The sequence below is a fragment of the Somniosus microcephalus genome, chromosome 4 (assembly GCF_052327205.1).
Source record: "Somniosus microcephalus isolate GS21.2 chromosome 4, FLI_Smic_1.0, whole genome shotgun sequence".
In the NCBI taxonomy this organism is placed as follows: Eukaryota; Metazoa; Chordata; class Chondrichthyes; order Squaliformes; family Somniosidae; genus Somniosus; species Somniosus microcephalus.
In genome coordinates this window covers 98,887,098-98,899,246 of record NC_140990.1, presented here as the reverse complement: position 1 = coordinate 98,899,246, position 12,149 = coordinate 98,887,098, and positions in this window count along the sequence as shown.

The following is a 12,149-nucleotide window of genomic DNA, read 5'->3' as shown; positions in this document are numbered from 1 at the left end:
GTTCATAGATTACAGCTCAGCATTCAACACTATCGTCCCCAACAAGCTGGCCACCAAACTCCACACTCTTGGCCTGAACACTTCCCTCTGCAACTGGACCCTGGACTTCCTAACTAACAGACCCCAGTCTGTCAAATTAGGTAACCACACCTCCCCCCCCCGACCCTGAACACGGGGGCCCCACAAGGATGTGTGCTGAGCCCCCTCCTCTACTCCCTCTTCACCCACGACTGTGTGGCTCTTCATGGTTCCAACACCATCATCAAGTTTGCGGATGATACCACGGTAGTAGGCCAGATCACCAACAACGATGAGTCAGCCTACAGGGAGGAGGTCCAGCATCTCGTGAAGTGGTGCGCCGATAACAACCTGGCCCTTAACATCAAGAAAACCAAAGAAATCATTGTGGACTTCAGGAAGTCTAAAGGCGGAAGTCACACCCCCATCCACATCAATGGGGCTGTGGTGGAAAGGGTGGACAGCTTTAAGTTCCTCGGAGTCCACATCACGGAAGACCTCTCCTGCATGGTGGCATAGTGGTTAGCACTGTTGCCTCACAGCGCCAGGGACCCGGGTTCAATTCCGGCCTCGGGTTACTGTCTGTGTGGAGTTTGCACATTCTCCCCGTGTTTGCTTGGGTTTCCTCCGGGTGCTCCGGTTTCCTCCCCCAGTCCAAAGATGTGCGGGTTAGGTTGATTGGCCATGATAAAAATTGGCCCTTAGTGTTAGGGGGGATTAAATACGTGGGGTTACGGGGTTATGGGGATAGGGCTTGGGTGGGATGGCTGTCGGTGTAGGGACCGGGTGCTAGGGTTTGGATGATCAGCCATGATCTCGTTGAATGGCGGAGCAGGCTCGAAGGGCCGAATGGCCTACTCCTGCTCCTATCTTCTATGTTTCTATGTAATACCTCCTCTCTGGTGAAGAAGGCCCAGCAGCGCCTATATTTCCTAAGGAGGCTGAAGCGATGTAACCTGTCACCCCTGATCCTCTCTAACTTTTACCGCTGCACAATAGAGAGCATCCTGACAAACTGTATCACAGTGTGGTATGGCAGCTGTAGCTACTATGACTGGAAAGCCCTGCAACGGGTAGTCAAAACTGCCCAATGCATTACCGGCACCCGGCTACCGACCATAGAGCACATATACCAGAAACGCTGTCTACGGAGGTCACGGTCCATCATCAAAGACCCTACCCACCCCAGCCACAGTCTGTTTGCCCTCCTGCCATCTGGGAGACGCTACAGATGCATTCGCACCTGTACGACCAGATTTAGGAACAGCTTCTTTCCCAGGGCTGTCATCCTACTGAACTCCACAAATAAACTCTAAAGCCTGCACATCTGCCAATGCACTTTATTATGGTTATGTTTATATAATGTATTACAAGCCAAATGTATGTTGAATGTTTAAATGTCTTAATCTAAATGTACACTCTCGGGAGCCGCAAGCCTACATTTCGTTGTACTGTACTTGTGCACTAACAATGACAATAAAAGTTGATTTGATTTGATTTGATTTGATTTGATCAGATACCCAGCCCGTATCGGATGGCACCACCCAGAGCAGGGCACAGCTCGGCTGTAAGTGATGGGATGCAAATGTGAGTTGTCGGCAGGGATGGGAATGAGGGAGAAATGCAGTTCTGGGAGCAAGACCGGTCTACTCCTTTGAGCAACCCATAAACTATAACTTAACAAAACACATTAAATGAAACTTAACAAATTAAATTTAAATTTGGTTGCCGTGGGGTGATGATGCACACCAGTCCCTGCTGTGCCCACCGGTCACGGAAGGCCTCGGGCGTGCCGGCGGACACCCCGTGCTCCATCTCTGGCCGTTGAAGAGAGATAGATAGCCGGGCCAAACGACCCCCCACCGCCGACCGCCCGTTGCCTGGAGCAGTTGATGGCCACTTTGGCCAGGCCCAGGAGCAGTCCCACGAGGAGGTCACCTGACCTGCCCGCTCCCCCTCCGCACCGGGTGACCAAAGATCAGGAGCGTGGGACTGAAGTGCAGCCAGAAATCGAGGAGCAGCCCCTTCAAAAAATGGAAGAGGGGCTGCAACCTCTCACATTCCACATATACATGGAACACGGACTCCTCCCGGCTGCAGAAAAGGCAGGCGGCCTGGGAGTCCATCAACCGACTTGAAACCTTATTGCATGAGACTGCTCCGAGCAACACCCTCCAGGCCAAGTCCCCAATAGATAAGGGGAGGACTCCCACGTAGAGAGCCCTCCATTGGGGACCTCCCGGCTCCTCCGGATGGTAAGATGGTACGCCAAGGAGTGTCACAAGACCTGTTCCAGTCTCAGTCTCACTCCTTATCCTGTAAAGCAAAACCTTTAGTTTAAGGAGTGAGACTGTGTCTGGAACCAGTTACTGTAACAGAAGGGGAGATGGAAAAAGGGATAAACAGCTGAGCCACAGAAGTGCCAGGCAATGACTATCTCCAACAAGCGACAGTCTAACCACCTCCCCTTGACATTCAACAGTATTACCATTGCCAAATCCCCCACCATCAACATCCTAGGGGTCCACCATTGACCAGAAACTTAACTGGACCAGCCACATAAATACTGTGGCAACAAGAGCAGGTCAGAGGCTAGGTACTCTGCAGCGAGTGTCTCACCTCCTGACTCCCCAAAGCCTTTCCACCATCTACAAGGCACAAGTCAGGAGGGTGATGGAATACTCTCCACTTGCCTGGATGAGTGCAGCTCCAACAACACTCAAGAAGCTCGATTCCATCCAGGAAAAAGCAGTCCGCTTGATTGGCACCCCATCCACCACCTTAAACATTCACTCACTCCACCACCGGCGCACCGTGGCTGCAGTGTGTACCATCTACAAGATGCACTGCAGCAACTCGCCAAGGCTTCTTCAGCAGCACCTCCCAAACCCGCGACCACTTCCACCTAGAAGGACAAGGGCAGCAGGCGCATGGGAACACCACCACCTCCAAGTTCCAATCCAAGTCACACACACTGTTGTGGATTATTTTAAACCAACACTCGACACAAGGTTTTAGGTCGATAGTCAAGTTGTCTTTATTACACCGGTGGGGAAACAGTCTGCTCTGTCTTAGCCAGACTTTTCCAAATTGTTACAGCAAACACAACATTTTTATACATTACAATACACATGGCCATCTCATGTTAAATTCATTCCTGCCACCTGATTGGATCTTGGCCCACATGCACCCTCACGGATTGGTTACGAATCTTAATATAAACATGTGTAAGCTGCCTCCTCAATCAATCACTCAAACTGCTGAATGCTAATTAAAAGATACCTTGGAATGTGACCTAGGTAATAAAGTTCTTACGGGCAGTTGAAATGCTGGACATCCTGTCTCCATTTAATTGTTTTATATCTCTCCAAAGGTCAGCTATCTTTGACAGCATCTTTATAGATGTGGTCTTTCATGTTAGTCCCCGTCTTCCTTACACCTTCAGTGAAACTGCCAGCGATGTCAGTTTAACTCTTTCCCCACTTCAATCCCCCCTTTTGGTACTTGGCCCTTGCCCAAGTTAAACCACATGTATAAGCATCGCTGTGCCTCCTGCCCCATGCGGTGATCAGGCGCTGGTTTGAGAGGCCCTGCATACCCATCATGTCTAGAGCAACCTTGTGTTTTCCAACTCTTTCCGAATCGCTTTAGCTCTTTGTTTGGTCCATTTTTTTTACAAGTGGTGCATGCTACTATTCCCCATCCTATAGCCATGACTAACTGTACTATCACTAAGATATGAGAAATAATGCAGATCCATGGGTGAATGTTGACATTCATGCCCCAATCCCACAGTTTCTCATACCATGGGACTTCCTGTAGCTCTACCTCTATGTCCTTTTCTAATTCCCCAAGATTCCTTTGCAACACTATGTATTGTTTCACCATCTTACTTAAATCCTCTTTCATTTCTTGCAGATCCTCTTCCAGGCGGGGTATTGGGGCCCCTACCGGATCTTCATAATTAACCAACTCGTCCTTTAGACTATCTGGCACATTTAGTTTTATCTCCTCTCTTGAATGTACATACACCAATCTGGTGTGTCCAATTGTCACAGGGATCTTTGGCGTAAAGCAGAAGTTGGGCATTGTGATTGCACACACAAGGTTACTATATTGGTACTCAGTCTCTGTGGTGACTATACAATACTCCCCTTCGCCTCTATATCCTGAGCGGGTGTGATGGTGATCAACATGTGATAATTCCAACACACACCCCTCTGTCTTATTATAGCCGCACTCATCCTCAGGGCCTTCTCCTACCGGATGTTGGCATATCGTAAGTGTGCCTTTCCCGTGGCATCGTTTAGGGAGACTCCTCTCATAGTACCATTCTTCCTGATGGCATCGGTATCAATTGGATAGTATTGGAGGTATGTCTCACCCCTCACTATGCCTATGTTTGTTAACTGGTACTGTGGGTATGGAGTCGTATCTAGTCCCACCACTGGTATCAGGAGTATCATGCCTATCATTGCTGTCACTTCTGCTTCACAATTTTATGTCAGCTGATATACTCTAGTCATCCCTTTGAGGGTGCAAGCACTCAGAGGGCCTGGATTCTGGCTCAGGCCATGGAGTTGTGTGCTGTTAATCCAGTCTGGTACCTTGCCTCGCTGTATCTGTGCCAGATTATGTTTTAACTGTCCGGTGATCCATTGGCCAGAGGCATGACACAAGCCTCTCCCTACCCCATCTTTTGCCTGTTCCTCATCTCTATGGTTTATTTTGTTGATAATGCTAGCATGGTCCTCTATAACCTTGAATCCCTTGAGTAATTTCCTTATCGAATGTCCTCCCAACTCTGATCCTTGTCGAACCAAACCAGTTTCCTTCTCTAAAATCTGTTGTAATGCCCTTTGTAGTCGTTCCACATGACTCTGGACTCCTTGTATATCTAGGACATTAATGAATGATGTCCCTGTGTTTATTCCCGTGAGTATATCGATTCCTAAGCTCCTCTTAATCCTTTGGTGGAATGCAGCATGTCCCCTGAAACTAGTGGCCCCTGTCGCATCAGCAGCTTGGTTAATTACATTCTTTATCATATATGCATACAATTCTCTAGTTTTAGTAAACCTTTCACAATATCCTGGCCATAGTAACATGGTTAAGTTCATTAGCACCGGTACAATTTTGTGTCTCACGTTATCATACAATTGTTCTCCCTCGGTAAATAATATTAGTCCATTCATAGGTCCAGGTTTCATATCTGGACATTGTAGCATCCTCGGTTCGCTTGTCTCTTCTTTCTGTGTATTGGGACATGGTGCTTCTTCATCATATACTTGTCGTGTAATGTGGGATGTCCCTTCGCTTATTTCGTGATGCATACGATTCCCAGCAGTAATCCCACCTTCATGGTGAAGATTCACTGTAAATTAAGCAGAAGTCTGGTCTGTCACCCGAGGTTAGTTTATCTCCGGTGTTTATTCCATTGTTCCTGTGGGATTTAAGATCAGGTGGGTTATTGCTTTATCGTTTTAATTGGGTCCAATGTTTCCATCTACCCTTTCCTCTCACGTATCGCTGGTCATGATAACCTCAAATGGTCCAGTCCATCTAGGTGAGAATCCCGATCTCTCTGGCAATATTTTAACAAACACCCGCTCGCCCACCTTGGGTAGGGGCTCTGAGGACCCCGGCTTTTGTATTTTTTTTTTATCTCTGATGTCTTGTTGTTCTTTAACTTCTTGTTTGAGCTCCTTCAATTGATTATCCAATGTTTGTACGTATTTCCTAATTTTATCTTTTAAGGGTCCTAGGCCCTCGCTACTAGATGCTACTCCTTCCAGCAGACACATTGCTCGTCCAGTCATGAGTTCATATGGTGTCAGTCCGATCACCCTGTTTGGGGTGGCTCTCAGCCTCATCAGGAGACACGGAAGGACATCCACCCATCCCTGTCGAGTTTCGGCTATGGCCTTGCTTAAGGTTGTTTTCAGGGTTCTGTTCATTCGCTCTACCATGCCTGAGCTTTGCGGATGATAGGGGATATGGAACTTCTGTCTTACTCCTAGTAGCTTACAAGCTTCTTTCATTACCTTTCCCGTAAAGTGGGTACCTTGATCTGAATCTATTTGCAACGGGACCCCCCATCTCGGTATCACGTCGTATGCAAATATTTGGGCCACAGTCTGAGCACTACCGTCTCTGGTGGGGAATGCTTCCACCCACCTTGTAAACTGGTCTATGATCACTAGGCAGTATTTCTTCCCTCTGCTGTTATTCTACCTATTGCTATTGGTGTCGGCATCTCTGTGTCCGCTGCTGCTCTTGCTGCCCGATCAGCTAACATATTTTCTTTTTGTTGCTCGCTCACTATCTTGTGGTGTGCCTTTATTTTAATCACTGCTACCTCTTCTGCTCCTTTTACCACTTCTACTAGGTCTCTCACTACCTCCTCATGCTGTATTTGTCCTCCGGAGGTTACATATCCTCTCCTATTCAGTGCTATCATATAATCATGCACTACCCCAAACGCATATCTACTGTCTGTGTATATATTTACTAGCTGAAGTGCCCGGCGGTGCCGAGGGTTTTTTGAGGGCATGTTATTGTTGGAAGAGAGAGAGAGAGCGACTGGGGGGAAGAGAGAGAGTGACTGGGGGGAAGAGAGCGCGGCTGGGGGGAAGAGAGAGAGAGACTGGGGGAAAGAGAGTGGGGGAAAGAGAGAGAGAGTGGGGGAGAGACAGAGACTGGGGGAGAGAGAGAGTTACTGGGGGAGAGAGAGAGTGACTGGGGGAGAGAGAGAGAGACTGGGGGAGAGAGAGAGACTGGGGGAGAGAGACTGGGGGAGAGAGTGAGAGACTGGGGGAGAGAGACTGGGGAGAGAGAGAGAGAGAGACTGGGGGAAAGAGAGAGAGAGTGGGGGAGAGAGAGAGAGTGGGGGGGAGAGAGAGAGAGTGGGGGGGAGAGAGAGAGAGTGGGGGGGAGAGAGAGAGAGTGGGAGAGAGAGAGAGAGAGAGAGTGGGGGGAGAGCGAGAGAGAGAGAGTGGGGGAGAGAGCGAGAGAGTGGGGGAGAGAGAGAGAGAGTGGGGGAGAGAGAGAAAGTGGGGGAGAGAGAGAGAGAGTGGGGCAGAGAGAGAGAGAGGGAGTGGGGGGGAGAGAGAGAGAGTGGGGGAGGGAGAGAGAGACAAAGGGAGAGGGAGAGAGAGACAAAGAGAGAGGGAGAGAGAGACAGAGAGAGAGAGGGAGAGAGAGACAGAGAGAGAGAGGGAGAGAGAGACAGAGGGAAAGAGAGAGAGACCGAGAGGGAAGGAGAGAGAGAGGGAAGGAGAGAAAGTGGAAAGGGGTGGTGGGGGAAAGGGGGGGTGGGAGTGGGGGAAAGGGGGGGTGGGAGGGGGGGAAAGGGGAGGTGGGGGGGAAGGGGAAAGGGGAGGTGGGGGGGGAAAGGGGGGGTTGGAAGGGGGGAAGTGGGAGGGGGTAATGGGGTGCGTGGGAGGGGGGGAAAGGGGTGTGTGGGAGGGGGGTGTGGGAGGGGGAAGGGGGTGTGGGGGGGGAGGGGGGTGTGGGAGGGGGGTGTGTGAGGGGGGAAGGGGTGTGTGGGAGGGGGAAGGGTGTTTGTGGGGGGGGAAGGGGTTGTGTGGGGGGGAAGGCGGGGTGTGGGAAGGGGGGATGTGGGAAGGGGGTGTGTGGGAGGGGGAAGGGGGTGTGTGGGAGGGGGGGAAGGGGGTGTGTGGGGGGGAAGGGGGTGTGTGGGGGGGAAGGGGGTGTGTGGGAGGGGGGGAAGGGGGTGTGTGGGAGGGGTGAAGGGGGTGTGTGGGAGGGGGGAAGGGGGTGTGTGGGGGGGGAGGGGTGTGTGGGAGGGGGGAAGGGGGTGTGTGGGAAGGGGGGAGGGGGGAAGGGGCTGTGTGGGAGGGGGGAAGGGGGTGTGTGGGAGGGAGGAAGGGGGTGTGGGGGAAGGGGGTGTGTGGGAAGGGGGGGAAGGGGGGGTGTGGGAGCGGGGGTGAAGGGGGTGTGGGAGGTGGGGGAAGGGGGTGTGTGGGAGCGGGGGGGAAGGGGGGAAAGGGAGAGGGGGAGCCAGCAGACCCTCTCCCCTCTGCCAGTGTTGGTCCCTGTCTGGGCCGGAAGCCTGGGACTGGAGTTGCGCTGCTGGCCGTTGGAAAATCCTAGGCCTCGGGCCCCTGCACTGACATGGCCCAGCCTACCTTTTAATACCTTGAAACATGAAACTTAAAGTACTTATAAAACATTTTTGGTAAATCTTTCTATAACATACACTTTACAACCTCACCAATCTTTTTATTAAAAAAGGGGGTCCTCACCTGTCAGTGTGTTGTATCACAAACAATGGCCGCCGCTTGTTGTTCAGTTGGAAAGATTAGGCCCCACCCACACACTCGATTGTCTCTCCAGGACCCGATTGGGAGCACTGAAGCCCCACCCACTTTATGTTCCTGTACTAAGACGGCCGTGCATGCACTCTGTTACACACTGAATCAAAATGGCGTTGCACTGAAAACTTTCGCCCTCCTTGACAAAGATGGCTGCCGTTAACCTGGGGCTGTCAGCAGAAGAAATCCCCTCAGCTGCAAACACGGGACCTTCAGATAATTATTCGGGGCTTGGAACCTACCCCAGTTGCTTATGAAGCCTCCCCACCTACCGACCCCGGGAATGGAGCGGAGGCAGCAGACCCTCTCCCCTCTGCCAGTGTTGGTCCCTGTCTAGGCCGGGAGCCTGGGACTGGAGTTGCGCTGCTGGCGGTTGGAGAAGCCTAGGCCCCGGGCCCCCGCCCTGACATGGCCCCGAGAAATAAATCACATACTGGACTCATTTATTACACGCAAATTATATAATGAGCTAGTTGGGCTCCTAAGTACCAAATTTGTGCTGGATAAAATCCCCTCCACACACACAGAAAGTGGGAAAAATAAATCAATAGTCAGTAGTTAGGAATCAAGATGGCTGACACTCACCTCGGTTCAGAATGATAAGGCCCGCCCACACACGCACCGATTGGTCAACCGTCAGGTCACTGAAGTGTAGGATTGGTCAATGGTCCTGTCACTCGACTGTAGGATGGCCCGCCCCCACTCGATGCAAATGAGCGGCTAATGAGTGGAATTTTGAACGTTTTTTGAATACCGTCGGCACAATTTTTGTCCGACCAAAAAGTAAATATGCCTACAAGAGTCCCCTAATGATGAGCTTTCTTTTGATATAACATATGTGTAGGTACGCTCTATAACTTTTGATTGTATAGCCAGACAGAGAGACAGACAGAGAGACATATCCTTTTAAATATATAGATACTCGTTTTCCTTTTGCCAATTTCAATGCTTCTGTGAGAGCCACTAGTTCTGCTACCTGTGCTGAGGTTCCTCTTTCAAGCCTTCCCTTTGCGACTGTTTCTCTGTTCTCGGATACTATTGTCCAACCGTGTGTGGCTCCCCATTTATATCTCGGCGAGATCCGTCTACATAAAAACTGTTTTGGGGATTTTCAAGGGGCGATTCTGATACGGTTTCTCTGACCTCTTCTTCAAATACTAATTGACACTCACGTTCCTCACCCTCCGATAGCATTCCCTCTGCGGAGTTGACTCCATGTTCCCTTATAATCTGGACTGATCTGTCCTTGGGTATCAATACTGCTTCCCAAGCCGCCCTCCTTCTGTCTGATACAGCCTTCATTTTGCCTGTGTTTAGCAGGTCCACACTGTGTGTTGCGTGTGTAATATCAGCTGTCCTGACATAGTGACGGGCTCGCATATCCGCACCGCCCATGCGGCGCAGTCGAGAGCTGCCACGCATCTCGCCATTCCTTTAGCCACGGGGGTTTGTTGGGTGGAGTAATAGGCAATTGGCCTCATATCTCCCCCGTACTCTTGGGTGACTACGGTGTTATAGAAGTTCCCGTCTATACTATAGTATATATGGAATGGTTTGACTATATTTGGCAATCCTAGTGCAGGTGCGGACGTCAGGGCTGCTTTTAATTTTGCGTAAGCCTCGTCCTGCTCCGATTCCCATTCTATCTTATCAGTGGCGGGTCTCCCCCCTTTAACTAACCATTGAATCAGCTCTGCTTTCCCTGCAAAGTCTGATATAAAATTCCTGCAGTAGTTAAACAGTCCCAACACTTTCCTCACTCCCCGGACGGTCACCGCCTTGGCATGTCTTTTATGGCTGCCTTTCGTTCCTGCGGGAGTGCCTTATACCCCTGGCTAATTTCGTGCCCTAGATACTTTACTTTAGACAGTCCAACCTGTGCCTTTTTGGGGTTCAATTTAAAGCCAGCTTTCTTAAGTGTCTGGAGGGTGGCTAGTACTGCTCCCATGTGTCCTTTGGCATCCTCTGATGCAATCATTATGTCATCGACATATTGGAGTAGGGCGCTCTGGTACTTTGATAGGTCTAACTCGTCTAGGGCTTGACTCAGTACACGGTGGAATATATTTGGACTATTGTGGAACCCCTGCGGGACCCTGGTCCATGTATCCTGCCTATCCCCGATAGTAAAGGCGAATTTCCCTTGTGATTCCTCTGCCAATGGTATGGACCAGAACCCGTTCGTTGTATCCAAGACTGTAAATATTTTAAAGTTTGGTTTCAGACCATTAAATATCTTATTCAATGCGGTCCACACAAATTTACACCAACCCAGAATTTCACCATAGCCACAATAAAAGTCTGGTTTTAATAGGTTAATTAACCTCAATAACTCCAATTCAATCCAGATCAATTTTTTTTAAACTAACCAGTATCACTTGGAAAAGAAAGAAACCATAGCCACTTTAACAAAGAAACAATCACCCATGCCTTGTAAACATTCAAATTCATTTTCTTCCAGGCACATTGGCAACTGTGACTTCAAGGCTGAAACTTATCTTTTGTAAAACAATTAACAAACTTAAAAGAACATACGCTTGTCCATCATTCAAGACAAATCTTCAAAGGGTTAAACGGCTTTTAGCTCTCTGTACAAAAGAGTGGGTGGAGCTAAAACAAACACAACAGACATTTTCTTTCAAAGACAGAAAACTTCCACACTTTTAACACACACTTTCACACAAACTGAGACCCCAGCATTCCTTTTAAGATTCCTTTCACTCAGCAAATCCTGGATTTTACTTGTTTTGGACAGAAACTGATATCATGTGTGTCGATAAAACTTTAATTTTTTCCTTATTCCCTTTCTTAAATTACTGGTACTCGGGTACAATTTTGACTCCCGTTTTTGGTCCTAATTCGAGTACGTCTACTCAACTCATAATATGCGCGAGCCACTAATATGATGGCCTTTTCTTCCTTTAATGTTGTTTCTTTAGCCCACCATTCTCTTTGTTTTACCAGTGGGTCATTCGGTTGCCAATCGTTATTAACCATTTTGTCAATTAATCTTTTATTTTTGTCAGAGACCCCACTCGAGTTTTCCACTTCCCATGGTTAATTGTTGTCAGCAGTACGTCCCTTACTTTACTCTCGCAGAGACAGTACTTGCAACCATTTGTTGTCAGAGGTATGCTTAGCACTACTTTCAACTGGAGTTGTCAGAGGTATGCTTTAGACTTTTATTCCAAAGTTAACGCACTACTTGCAACTCATACCACGCCTATACTTCCGCGCATTTCACCCTAACCCCAAGACCGGTTGACTTATCGATTCAAACCTTTTAGTTCTTTGATTCCAAAGGGGGCGGTGGACACGAGACAGTGTTGCCTTGCCCTAACTGTACCTGGTATTTAACAGTACTCACGTTTTTGGCTCAGCTTCACTCGCACGTGCCTCCCGTCCGTATGGATCCTGTTTGTGACACCAATTGTTGTGGAGTATTTTAAACCAACACGCGACACAAGGTTGATATCGATAGTCAAGTTGTCTTTATTGCACCGGTGGGGAAACAGTCTGCTCTGTCTTTAGCCAGACTTTTCCAAATTGTTACAGCAAACACCACACTCTTATACATTACAACACACATGGCCACCTCATGCACAATTCATTCCTGCCACCTGGTTGGATCTTGGCCTGCATGCACCTTCACGGATTGGTTACAAATCTTAATATAAACATGTGTAAGCTGCCTCCTCAATCAATCACTCAAACTGCTGAATGCTAATTAAAAGATACCTTGGAATGTAACCTAGGTAATAAAGTTCTTACGGGCAGTTGAAATGCTGGATATCC